This window comes from Chenopodium quinoa, unplaced genomic scaffold (assembly GCF_001683475.1).
Source record: "Chenopodium quinoa cultivar QQ74 unplaced genomic scaffold, ASM168347v1, whole genome shotgun sequence".
Taxonomy (NCBI): domain Eukaryota; kingdom Viridiplantae; phylum Streptophyta; class Magnoliopsida; order Caryophyllales; family Amaranthaceae; genus Chenopodium; species Chenopodium quinoa.
Genome location: NW_018745177.1, coordinates 423,666 through 437,780, shown reverse-complemented (window position 1 = coordinate 437,780; position 14,115 = coordinate 423,666). Strand labels below are relative to the sequence as shown.

The 14,115-nt window shown below is 38.2% G+C and overlaps 1 long non-coding RNA gene across 1 annotated transcript; it reads left to right on the top strand.

Moving 5' to 3' along the window:
- Positions 1–9,617: 9,617 nt before the first annotated feature.
- Positions 9,618–11,762, top strand: LOC110710851. The gene is made up of 3 exons (XR_002509213.1): positions 9,618–9,655; positions 9,751–10,195; positions 11,523–11,762. It is a non-coding gene; the product is annotated as an uncharacterized LOC110710851 (long non-coding RNA).
- Positions 11,763–14,115: the final 2,353 nt, after the last annotated feature.

Genomic DNA, 14,115 nt, shown 5'->3' with positions numbered 1-14,115 from the left:
TTGATATAAGTTATCCTAGACATAATACTAGGAATCAAAATAACGACCTAAGCATGATATCTACATCATAAAATCAATTAAACCATTAAAGTACTTACTTGGATGCCTCGTACCTCTTTCTAATTACAAAATACACGCGTTAGTAACTTCAAGGAAAAATAATAATCAAAACAATTAAATTAAATAATTGAAATAGAGATTTGGGACCAAACCCTCAGAAATTAAAACCTTTCACGTCTAGGGCGAAGGCAACTTCGAATATGGCTAGATGTATCAAGATCTTGTGAATGCGGAATTTTGTATTAAAGAGCAAAGTTTAGAAAGAATGTTGAAAGATCAATGTTATCGAAAATTAATGAATGAATGATGAAGATGAATGAAGAGGATTGAAGATTAATAATTCATAAAGTAATTGTTGACGATTGATGATTGTAGATGATGAATGAAAACGGAGTTTATTAGAACTTAAGAATAAAAAGAATTGGTGAATGATAGATGTAGATGATGATTGAAAACGGAGTTTTTAATACGATATTTATAGAGAAAAACATCCAAAAAAGATAATTTATCAAAACAGAGTTTGAAGATCGAAAAACTAACTTGGCGCCAGCCCTGGCTCATTGGTGCCAGGACCAGTGGCTAGCGCCAGCCGCCAATGGCTAGCGTCTGGCGCCAATCCTGATTCCAGGCGCCAAGGCCTGGGGTTGGACGCCAAATCGGATTTTAAAGCGTTTTCGAAAATCTGATAATTTTACCGTACTGGAAGATAATATAATATAATTTTAGTCGAAAATGCTATTTGATCTAATTAAAACTCTGAAGAATCCTAATTGAATTAAGAATGATAAAACCTTCTAGAATGTTCTAGAAGACCAAAACCATTCCTTATTACATTAGGAATGATAAATCATATTAGGCCTCCCCTAGATCATTGGGCCGTACTTAAAGCTCAAACCGGGCCCAGTTTAGTAAATTGGCCATAACTTCCTCAATATTCATCGGAATTGGGCTTATAATATATCGTTGGAAAGGTCTTTGCAAGCCCCATCCAGCTACACCACTAGGAACCATATCATGGACCAACCAAACTGGTTTGGCTGTTTTCTTAAAATAAAGTTTTCAAAAAAACAGAGAGAAGAGAAAAGAAATAAAAAACTTTCCGCAACGCTAGACCTTTCCACACTTTCGTTTCAATCGATTATGATTCGACGTGAAAGGTACTCATCACCGGGTTTGGTTTTGGGGAGACACAATGGGTGTCTACAGCTTGCCTTTTAACTAATGTCCATCGGTTTGGCCTTGAACCGCTTACCATTAGTTAAATTGGCAAGCGGTTCAAGGCTGAACCGCTTACCATTTAAAAAAAAAAAAAAAAAGTGGGATCGATAAACCCTCTCTTCTCCTCCCTGTAATTTCACCACTTCAATTCACTTCCCAAATTTTTCAATTCCCCCGCCTTCACTCCTCCTCTCTGTCTCCCTCGTCCTCACCTCTCTTCTCACTTCTTCAGATTCCGGCCACCACCACTCCAATCATATTCATTTTTATTTTTTTTTAATTTGGCTATTTAAGTGAAGTTGCGTTGTGGGTCGTGGGTCGAGGCTACTGGTGGTTGCTCAAGGTTGCTGATGGTTGCTCGAAGCTGCCGGTGTTTGCTGGTGGTGTTCGTGGGTGCACTTGGTGGTGGTGCATGTTCGAGGGTGTTGTTGAACCGAGCCCAAGCACGACACTGTTGTCTCTCTCTCTTCCTCCAATTGTCATCCTCATTCTTCAATCTTTGTCTTTCTCACTCTCAAATTAGGGTGAGTTATTGCTAAATTTTAGTTTCATATGTATTAATTAGTATTAATTGTTTGTTATTCCAAAATTTCAAGTTAGGGTTTCAAGTAGTTAATCCAAGTTTCATATGTATATATATATTGTTTGAATTTGAGTAGTTTTAAATGAAATTTATGAATAGAATATATATTAGTTAACATTTTAGTTTGTTAAATGTGGTTAGTAAATTGCAATGTATGAATATAATGGATTGCTACATATATATATATATATATATATATATATATATATATATATATATGTATACGTATATATATATATATATATATATATATATATACATATATATATATATACATATATATATATACATATATATATATATATATATATATATATACATATATATATATATACACATATATATATATACATATATATATATATAAAAGTAAACTTAGTTTGATTTTGTATGTATGTTAATTTAATTATTAGCCCTATTTAAATGAATGAACTTGTTTATTGTTGAATATCAAATAAATGCAAATAATAATTGAATGCTTGCATCATCATTTGCCTAGATACCCGTTCGAGTCTTTCTCAATAGGAGAAAGTCTTGAATAGTCCCCAGTTGGGACTGTTCTTGGACGTTTAATCTCACTTAGGTAGTGAATGTATGTCTCTTTTTCGATTTTAAGGAATATCCGGGCTTCTCATTTTCTCACCATGTTCTCTGGGTACATATGTAGGTAAGTTATTACCTACATCGTGTACTTGGAGAACTGGGGGGAAATGCTGCCAGATTTTCCTTAAAATTGAAAAGTTGACATACATTCACTACTGACATTAGACGTTCAAGGATGGGTTAGGTTGGAGTGATAAGGACCTTTTGGGAGCATTCATTTTTACGATATATGGATGATATATATGCAATGTACGTTGATTACATAATACATGTTACATTTATCATTGTTTGAAATGTGTTGGTATGTTTAAAGGCAATTTAAAGCGTCAATGGATCGCGGTTGGATGTATGGTAGACGTGATACATTGGAATTTTTTAATGGGGTTCAAGAGTTTTGCAAGAGTGCTTCACAGTATCAGCTTAGAACGGGTGTCAAATACCTTTATTGTCCTTGTGTCAATTATAATAATGTCATAAGGGTCAATAGTGTGGATACCATCATGGCTCATGTACAATGTCATGGGTTTAGGCCTCAATATCATGTTTGGGTTTGGCATGGGGAGAAGGGATCGTATAGGGAGAATGTTGTTGGCAATGAGACGCATGTTGAAAGTGCCGAGATTCATGTTGAAGAAGAAAATGGGAGTGATGATGGTGGTGAAGGGGATGACACCAAGGATGGTGGTGGTGATGATCACCTGGATGAGATGATGCGTGATGTTGAAGGTGAATTTGGTGACCGACCTGATGTATTTGAGTCATTATCAGAGGCTTCCAAATAGCCCTTGTATCCCGGGTCCAAAAAATACACAAAACTCTCAGCCGTGCTTACACTATTTAACATTAAGTCTAAGCATAACTGGAGTGACACTAGTTTCACTTCTTTGTTGACTGCGTTATGTGATATGTTGCCGGATGGGAATGAACTTCCTAATTCCTATTATTATGCAAAGAAACTAATGTGTCCATTTGGTTTGGAGTATAAAAAGATACATGCATGTCCTAATGACTGTGTTCTGTATCGAAATGAATATGAAGAGTTGGAGGAGTGTCCACGTTGCGGTAAGTCGCGTTACAAGCGATCAAGCTGCAATGCTGGTAGTGAAGGACCTCCTGCCAAGGTGTTGTGGTATCTTCCTATTATTCCAAGGTTAAAGCTTCTATTTTCAATACCAAAAGACACCAAGAACCTGAGATGGCATGCTGAGGGAAGAAAGAAAAATGGTTTGTTGAAGCATCCTGCTGACTCTCCACAATGGAAGAACATCGATATGAAGTTTAGGGCATTTGGTGGTGAAGTCAGAAATTTAAGGCTTGGGTTGGGCACGAACGGTATGAATCCATTTGGCACTCTTAGTACTAAACATAGCACATGGCCGGTACTTTTAGTGATTTACAACTTGCCTCCGTGGTTGTGTATGAAACGGAAATATATAATGCTTTCACTTTTGATAACGGGGCCAAGGCAACCTGGAAACAACATTGATGTTTACCTTGAGCCCCTTATTGATGATTTGAGAAAGATGTGGGACGAAGGTGTTACCGTTTATGATGCCCATAAGAAGAGATGTTTCTTTTGTGTGCTGCCCTTATGTGGACCATCAATGATTTTCCTGCATATGGCAATCTGTCCTGGTACAAGAACAAAGGGCATAAAGCATGTCCCATTTGTATTGATGACACACCGAACGTGTACCTTGACCACTATCGCAAAGATGTGTACGTGAGGACCCGAAGATTTCTTAGGCGCGATCACCCGTATCGTAAGCAGAAAAAGGCCTTCGATGGGAAAGTTGAGGAGGGGGTTACGCCTAGGCCATTGAGTGGAAAGGAGGTTTATGAGAGAGTGAAGGGTATTCCATGTGTTTTTGGTAAAACAACGAAACCAATTGACCCACACGCTCTCTTTAAAAAGGAATCAATCTTTTGGAAGCTTGAGTACTGGAAAGAACATGATGTTAGACATTGTCTCGATGTGATGCATATAGAGAACAATGTTTGTGATGCAATTCTGGGGACAATTATGAACATTCCTGGAAAAACGAAGGATGGCAAGAGTGCGCGGTTAGATTTGCAAGAGTGGGGAGTTCGTCCAGATTTGTGGGTTCAAGCTAAGGTAGGGATGACGAAGGTTAAAGAAAAGGGAAACGAAGATGGTGGTCAAAACCGTAAGGGGAAGCGCAAGGAAAAGGCCACGGGTATCGCAAAGAAGAAAGGTGATGGAAAAGGAAAGAACCAAAAGGTGTATTTACCTCCAGCTTGCTACACATTATCAAAGGAAGAAAAACGGAGGTTTTGTGCTTGTTTGTATGACATTAAGCTTTCATCTGGGTTCTCGTCAAACATGAAAAGGTTTGTTTCCTTAAATGGAGAATTGAAGTTGACAAGTATGAAATCCCATGATTGTCACATGATGATGCAAGTTTTCCTACCGATTGCCTTCGTGATACTTTACCAAAGCACGTGAGAGAAGTTATAACAAGCCTCTGTGGGTTTTTCAATACTATCTGCAGCAAAGTTCTTGATCCCTTTACACTTGATGCTCTCCAGGCGACTGTTGTGGTAATTAACTTTGTGCAAATTTGAGATGTTTTTCCCACCTTCACTTTTTGACATAATGATGCATTTGATTCTGCATTTGGTTCGTGAGATTAAGTTTTGCAGTCCAGTATTTATGAGGTGGTGCTACCCTTTTGAACGACACATGGGTACACAGCAAGATAAAGTAAGAAATCCAGCCCATCCGGAAGGCAGTATGATACAAGGAATTGTGTCCGAGGAGAATGGGAATTTCGTGGAAGAGTATGTTGCCGTTTCCGAACCTATTAGGCTTCCCACTTCCCGACATGAAGGGAGACTTGATGGTCATGGCACAATCAGGTCAAAAAGGGTATGGGCTGCTCGAGATCAAATCATGCAAGCTCACCTATTTGTGCTTCATCATATTGCGGAGGTTCACCCATATTTAGAAGAGCACATGGATAGTTTGCGTGTTGAATATCCATCAAAAGGGGAAAGAGCACTAATGCAGTTGCATAATAAGATGTTTGTGAAGTGGTTCCATGATCGTGTGATGCGTCAATTGGATGAGACTGTGTCTGATACAATAAAGTGGCTAGCTTATGGTCCAAAGGAAGATGTTCATTCATTTGAGGGATATGATATAAATGGGTACTCATTTTGGACTGAAAGTCGGGATCAGAAATCCTTATCGACTCAAAATAGTGGTGTCACTCTTGTAGCTTCATCAAGTGTGAAGGATACATCACCAGTTGACGCACTATTATCATACTATGGATGAATTCAGGAAATATGGGAACTAGATTACCGTGACTTCAAGGTTGGTCTATTTAAGTGTAAATGGGTCGATAATAATAGGCGCAACGTGAGAAATGATGACTTCACTCTTGTACATCTAGGCCACTTGCGGGATAGTCTTGAACCATTCATCCTTGCATCTCAAGCTGAGCAAGTGTTCTATGTAACTGACCCGTCCGATCCAAGATGGTCCATCGTCCTGGCTAGCAAAAGGAGAATTTTAGGGGTTGGAGAGGTTGAGGACGAGGAAGAATATGATGTATTTGATGATTCTCCCCCTTTCACTGCTCCTACACTTGATGTAGCAACTGATGTAGATGATGATGCTACTTATATTCGATCTGACCACAATGAAGGAATACACGAATGAGGTACTTTTATTAATGCATGTTTTATTTACTAAATATCTTATGCTCCAACAACTTTGTTTATTTCGGGAAGTGTTTTATTTTTTTGCATTTTCAACGTATAAGCATGTAATATGAACTAAATATATGAATTGTTTAGAGGATTATATGTGAATTTGTTATGAAACCAAAGAAGTTGGGTAAGTGTTTGTCTTTTTTCGTGCCTTAGATTTGATTGCCATTACTGATGACTAACAACATGCTTTGCTTGTTTACTGTAGATGTGCACATATCATGGATCCTGATGAGAACCTTCATTCTGATGAGGATATGGATGATGATGATGGTGACGAGTTGTATGATGTTAATAAGGAGACGGATATGGGGGAACCGGAAGACCAAGCTTATGACGAGTTCCAACATAAGCTTGATGAATTTGAGCGTATAGCTGAAACTGCCCCACCTATTGATGATAATGTGGTTACCGAAGTTGTAGGTGATTCACATTGTGAAACTCAAATGTAAAGCCAAGTGAAAAAAACCGGTGGTGGAGGAAGGGTAAAGCCACCGGTGAACAGAAGGAGTAGGGGTGCAACTAAAGCTTTCAAGAAACCCGACGTTCCTATGGTTCTTGAGTTTGATGAGTTAGGTCAACCTACTGGCCAATGGCGCGACAAATAATCTAGTCAAGTTGGCATTCTAACTCGTAAAATACCAATCACACTTGAGTTTGCCGATATACCTCACGGGTTGCTTCAAACATTTGGGGACGATACTATAGTAAGTATTTCTTTCAATCACACTTTTATTTTAAATTCATATATATCTTGGCAAAAAAAAATAAAAAAAAAATTGCAAAAACAACCCCCGGGCCTAACCCGAGGGTTGCAGCCGGCAGCTGCCCGGGGCTGCTGCCTGGGTGCTACAGCTGCCTGGGCAGTAGCCTGGGCTGCTGCCTGGGTGCTGCAGCTGCCTGGGCAGTAGCCTGGGTGCTGCAGCTGCCCAGGCCGTAGCCTGGGCTGCTGCCTGGGTGCTGCAGCTGCCTGGGCAGTAGCCTAGGCTGCTGCAGCTGCCTGGGTGCTGCTGCTGCCTGGGTGCTGCAGCTGCCTAGGCTGCTGCAGCTACCTCGGCTGCTGCCTTGCCCGATTCCCGGGTTTTTTTTTCCCTTTTTTTCATTTTTTTTTCTCTTGCCTAACGTGGATGTTTGCGCCAATTACAGAGTATGTTCCATATTCCTGATGAGCCGGCCAAGAGAAAAGTCTTTGAAGCTTTTGTACAAGAGAGACTCAAAAACTTCAAGAGTTACTTGAGGACGAGATGGATCCATAAGAGAAGAAAGAGAAGACCAAAGAAAAATGTGCCTGTATATGGAGAAGAAGAAAAACCTGATAAGAAACCGTGGGATTTATATCCACAAATAACAGTGGATGATTGGGAGAAGTTAGTGGAAAAATCTTCCACTAGGACCGCACTTGTATGTTTTTATTTATCAATAGAGTCGGCTACTCATATTTAGTTTCTTACAATGACTGATGCTAACATATATTTCTGAATGTGTAGGAAAAAAGCGAACAAGCTAGAATTAATGCCGGAAAGAAATTTTATAGCCATCATATGGGTTGTAAGACCTTTGCGGAGTCAAGACCAAAGTGGGTCAAAGCGGGTCTATACCCCAAATCCATAATGTCATCAACTGATAAACCACTTTCTTCCACGGTCACACCTTTGGTTAATCGTGTAATTGACTGGTGGTGTGCTATGCATGGGATGGACAAGGAAACCAGCAAGTATGTCATGCAACCGGATAAGAAAGTAGTAGCAGATGCACTTGTAAGCAAATTTTTCTACTTATTAATTATATTTCCTTGTCAAGTACATTGTACTTAGATCTGATAAATTTTTGTGTTGTTAAAGCTCGAGCATACTTCGGAAGTAATTGAAGGCAAGCTGACTCCAAGCATCGAACATTTTCCTTTCACCTTAGCTTTGGGAAAACCATACCACCCTGGGCGAGTAATTGGTTTTGGCGGGAAACAACTAGGGTGGGAGAAGGTGATGGGTTCAGAATACACCAAATCAGCAAAAAGCAGATCAAGTGTTAATTCGCCACATCGGATTGATGAGAAGGAAAAGGAATCAATTAAGGCGGAGATACGCGCGGAGCTGCAAGAACAGATGCAAAGTCAATTCAATGCCATTCTGAAGCACATGAACTTGCCGCCTTTGCCATTTCCCTCGAGTACCCCAGTAGACTCATGTAGTCACCCAGGAGGCCCCGAGGACGATCTAGTAGTTGAGAGAGAGGTAATTTTAGTACAAGGACGAATTACGTCATATGAAGTTCGTCTAATGAGGTCGTTTGCATGTTTAATTATTTTACTTTTGCAGGATCCTAGTCCTATGGATGCAGAGTCAATGAAGAGAGCAACTCCGATGCCTGAACCTTTCCCAGATGTTAAGGTGAACTTCACTACGTAATCAGCTTTTCTTATGTTAGGCTTTCGTTTGTTATTTCATAACTTATGTCCTAACTCCTAACCAAATATGTAGGAAGAGACGCCTTGTGAGCTTCTTCACCCCGGGGAAAACACCGGTGGACAGTTGCAGTTGGTGGGGTATGGTAGTGCACAACCTTTTGACAAGGTCCATTTTAAGTCTAATACTAGCACCCATTACATCTCAGTCGGGATCGATTCTATAGTTGCTGGGTTTGAGGACTTACCACTACCGGTGCCTAGAGAGGAATATGATTTTTTAAGCTGCATGACGCGACCGGGAGCTTTGTGCAATGGCCACGTGATCGGTTAAGGTTGGTAGGAGGGGTAAGTAAACACTACTTGTATGTAACTAGATTAACATGTGCTTTGTGCAATGACCATGTTCTTTTATGCTACTAGATTACTATGGAAATTCAGTCCGCTAAAAGGAAGAAGGTGGAGAAGCCAAAATCAAAGGAAGAAGGTCCTCCGAAGATGGAACAAGGACAAGTGTCGAAAAAGAGTTTGAGACCTTCATGTACTCCACTGGTAGAAGCCAATGTCCTTAGGTCGCTTTCAAAAGCATGTACTTTTCTTCACAACCGTGTTAGTGAGATGCCTACGGGTACACATATTCAAGTGAACTTGCCTAAGGCATTGTTCCACTATGATGAGGATGCGATCGCATACATTTCTAAAGAGGATGTGACGGAATTTCTAACCGGTTCCATGCTTAACATTTCCATCATTCAAACTTTCATGAGGTAAATTAACGAGACTATTTCTAAACATATTGTATTTTTGATATTTTCGTACCAAAACAATGCAACTAGTAATTAATTGCACACATTACTTTCTTGAAGGTCACTACAGGAGCTCCTTGCTAGTAAACCCGATGGTGAAGCAGCAGTTGGGTGGTTATGCCCCGAGCAGACCTCCGTAAACAAATTCTTGCATAACCCTCGTGATGGGATAGATTACCTTGAGCGGGGTATTAGAGAATCAATGCATGCGGGAAACAAGTTCTTATTAGCCCCTTGTTTTGAGGAGTAAGTTTAAATATGTCACTCTTAATTTGTTTGTTAAGTATAGATGTTAACGCATAACAATTGATGGATTGATATTTGCTTTAATATATATGTAGTCTACATTGGAGCCTTATGGTGATTTGTGTTTCCAATAACACAATCTACTACTTTGACTCGGCTCGTATATGGCCACCAAGGAAGTTGCTAGTGAATAACCTACTGAATAAGTACATACCGCTTTCTATATATTGTTTTGTATCATCACCTAAGTGATTGAGTGGCTATGTTCCTAAATTGTTTGTTTTTTATTTTTTTGAAGTGTTATGAAGAAGTTGAATTGTCGTTCGGTTGCGGGTCCCACGTGGAAATATGCGAAGGTAAAGCCTTGATATATTGATTTATTTAATAAAATTGCCTTGAGTTATGGCTATGCATAACTATTTTAACTTTGTGTCATGTTAGTGTGCGCAACAAGACAAAGGCGTTGACTGTGCCCTCTATGAGATGAGGTTTATGCATGACATAGTCAATAGGTGCACTGAAGCCCAACACATTGAGGAGGTACTTGTTTTTACTTTTTTCCGGTTCGATTTCGGGTAAAAGTCGTCCTAAAACTTAGTAGAATGCTAACTTGCTATGATTTCAAACATTAGACACCTAAGACTATTTATAATTGACATGTTATGATAAAGAAATAGCTCATTAGATAAGAAATGTAGAAATCGGGCAAAGTAGTAGTGAAATAGGCGATTTTGGGTAAAAGCCGTCCTAAAACTTAGTTGAATGCTAATTTGCTATGATTTCAAACATTAGACACCTAAGACTAGTTATAATTGACATGTTATGATAAAGAAATAGCTCATTAGATAAGAAATGTAGAAATCGGGCAAAGTAGTAGTGAAATAGGCGATTTTGGGTAAAAGCCGTCCTAAAACTTAGTAGAATGCTAACTTGCTATGATTTCAAACATTAGACACCTAAGACTAGTTATAATTGACATGTTATGATAAAGAAATAGTTCATTAGATAAGGAATGTAGAAATCGGGCAAGTTAGAAGTCAAATAGGCGATTTTTGGTAAAAGTCGTCCTAAAACTTAGTAGAATGCTAACTTGCTATGATTTCAAACATTAGACACCTATGACTAGTTGTAATTGACATGTTATGATAGAGAAATAGCTCATTAGATCATAAATGTAGAAATCGGGCAAAGTAAAAGTCTAATAGGCGATTTTGGGTATAAGTCGTCCAAATACTTAGTAAAACCTTCTTCTGATGCGATTACAGACCTTAGACACCCAAGACTAGTTAATATGGGTCTGCTCTGAGGACAAATTAGGTCATTTGATACAAAATGCAGAAAATGGGAAAGTGAGCACCCGAGGCAACTACAGCACCAGAGGCAACAACCTCGGGTTATGCCAGGCAGCTGCAAGCAGCCAGCCACCAAACTGCAATAGCTGCCAGGCAGCCGCAGCAGCAGCCTAGGCAGCTGCCCAGGCAGCAGCAGTAGCAGCCTAGGCAGCTGCCCAGGCAGCAGCAGTAGCAGTAGCAGCCAAGCCGCTGCACAGGCCACTGCAACAACACCCTAGGAGTTGCACAGGCAGCTGCAGTAGCCACCAGGGAGCTGCACAGGCAGCTGCAGCAGCCACCAGGCAGCTGACAAGGCAGCTGCTGGAGCAGCCAAGGCAGCACCCAAGGCAGCTGCAGCAGCCGTTCAAGAAACCGAGCCCTCCAAAAGCCATGGGAAGCAGCCCGGGGAGTAATTTATTGGGCTATTCATGGCACCTCATGCTATTTTTTGTAATTTTTGCGTACTTGTTAGTGTATTATGGGCATGGTTTTTGAAAAAAATTACAAACGAAAAAAAATGTAAAAAATTCGCAAAGGTTTGTAAGATTCAAAGGGAAGGCCCTTTGATAAAGGAAGAAGTTGATGAAATTCGCAACATGTGGGCTTTTTTTTGTGACATTTGATGGCATCTAGGTAGTATATTTAATATATATGTGTTAGTTAGATAATGAATGAGATTGAGTTTTTTTTATTTTTTATGAACAATTAATATTTAGTTACTATATCTTTTTTATTTTTATTAAACCCATATGTACATTATATTACTTATTTGTAATTAGTACTATACATTATTTATGTTTTTTATATATGTTATTATTATTATGCAATTTATTATTGTTATTGAATTATTATTATTCCAAAATTTGTAATATTTTTAATTAATTATTATTAATTATTAATATTAATTAATAATAATATTAATAATAATAATAATAATTTTTAAAATTACAGATTAATGTGCATATCAAAACAGGTCACTAATAATATTATTATTATTAATTATTATATATATAAAATTTTAAAAAAAATTACAAATGGGAAGCGGTTTGGTGCCAAAACCGCTTGCCATTTGCATTGGACATAATGTTATGTGAAGTGCAAATGGCAAGCGGTTTTGGCGCCAAACCGCTTGCCATTCCCCCCAAATGGGAAGCGGTTCTGAACCGCTTGCCATTTACATGGCAATTGGTAAGCCCCCTAAACCCATGCGGTTCAGAACCGCTTCCCATTAGGGGGTTTGAACCGCTTCCCATAACGTTTTTTCTACTAGTGAAGATAGAAGAAATAGGAAGCAACCTAAACATGATACTAGAAAGCAATAAAAAGACATCCTAACATGATACTAGGAATTAAAATAATTTAAGCATGCTTTCTAAAGATATAGAGCAATAAAATTACTCGCTTTGTTGTCTCGTACCTCTTACTATCAAAACAATACACACAGTAGTAACTTCATTGAATATATTAAATCAAACAATTAATTTAAATAATTGAAATAGGGATTTGGGACCAAACCCTTAGAAATTATCAACCTTTCACATCTAGAGTGAAGGCAACTTCGAGCTTTGTTAGGTGCGTCTAAGACTTGTGAATGAGGTATTGTATTTTAAAAAGGGAAGGCTTAGAAAGAGGGAGAAAGAACAAGCTTCTAGCTTAAAGAGAGAAGAGGATTAGAATTAGGTGATTGTTGATGATTGTTTGTGATTAAAACGGAGGAAATCGACCCTATTTATAGAGAAAAAAGACCGTAAATGATTAGAAAAGAGTTAGAATTCGAATCGGGATAAAATTCCTTTTGACGCGGCAAGATAAGGACTATCGCAGCGCGATATAAATAGTTTTTTGCGAATTTTGTTTTTAACATAACTTTTGATCTGGAAGTCCAAATAAGACATATATATAATATGTCATTAGAAAGCTCTTGAATTCTACTTTTTAACCAATTAGAATAAGATTAAAATCTTTTGTATAATAAAAGATATGGCCGAAATAGTGGAAGGGTGTCAGTTTTGGATAGAGTTTCGTATTTCTTTCATATCTTTTTTGCTATAGCTCGGTATTAATATTAAAATATTATGGAAAGGTAATTTCAAGATCTATACAACCATATAAGATTTGGATAAAAATTATGAGGCACAAAAATAATATCTGATCATCTTTGAATGTCTTTCATTTCGAATAGAATTAGGACTTTCAAAAAGGGGAGTTTTATTAAATTTCAAATTCTTTGATCTTTATCTTTTCATAAAGGATAATTAAGATCTTTTAGAAACTCATAGAAGGTTCTAATTAATCCTTATTGATTTAGAAATGGGATTAACCTTTGGACCCTCCACATGATCATTGGGTCGTAGGTAATAACCAGGTTGGGCCCAGTTTAGTATTTTTGCCATAACTTCCTCATGCATTATTCATTGGAATTGGGCTTATTATATATAGTTGGAAATGTCTTTTCAAGCCCCATCCAACTACACAATTATTGGATCTTAATTATGGAATATACTAAACTGGATTGAACGTTTTTCATAAATAGGATACGAAATGAATGATTTTCGAAAACGGAAAGAAGTTTTTTATTAAAAACCAAGGAATCAGGAGACTCTTTCGCATTTTACCTCGTTTGATAATCAAATGACGTGAAAAGTACTCATCACTGGGTTTCGTCTTTGGGGAGACACGATCAGGTGTCTACACATATAAAATTATCCCTATCACATTTGTCAACTAATAATTCAAACATAAGCTAAATACAATCTACTGACCATTTGATACTTTGTCTGAAAAGGGTATGTACTTGCCCTAATGCAAGCAAGCATGATAACCCTACAACTAACACTATACAAAGAGGACACAATAAGATTAGTGAAAACATAAGCTATTTACACACAACAAGGTTAGTTAAAACAATAGTTGTGAACTCACATATCTAGTTAGTGAACAATTTCGACGCTTTCAACAGGCCACCCTCCAAAGGTACCCTGCTCCCAACTTTTATCATAAGTGTTAATCAACACTTTCATTGCACTAATCTGTGAACATCCATTGGAATACAAAATTCAGTAACCAATCATTACCAATTTTCAACAACACTTCAGGTAAAACACACACGAGTTTTTACCAATTTTGGAA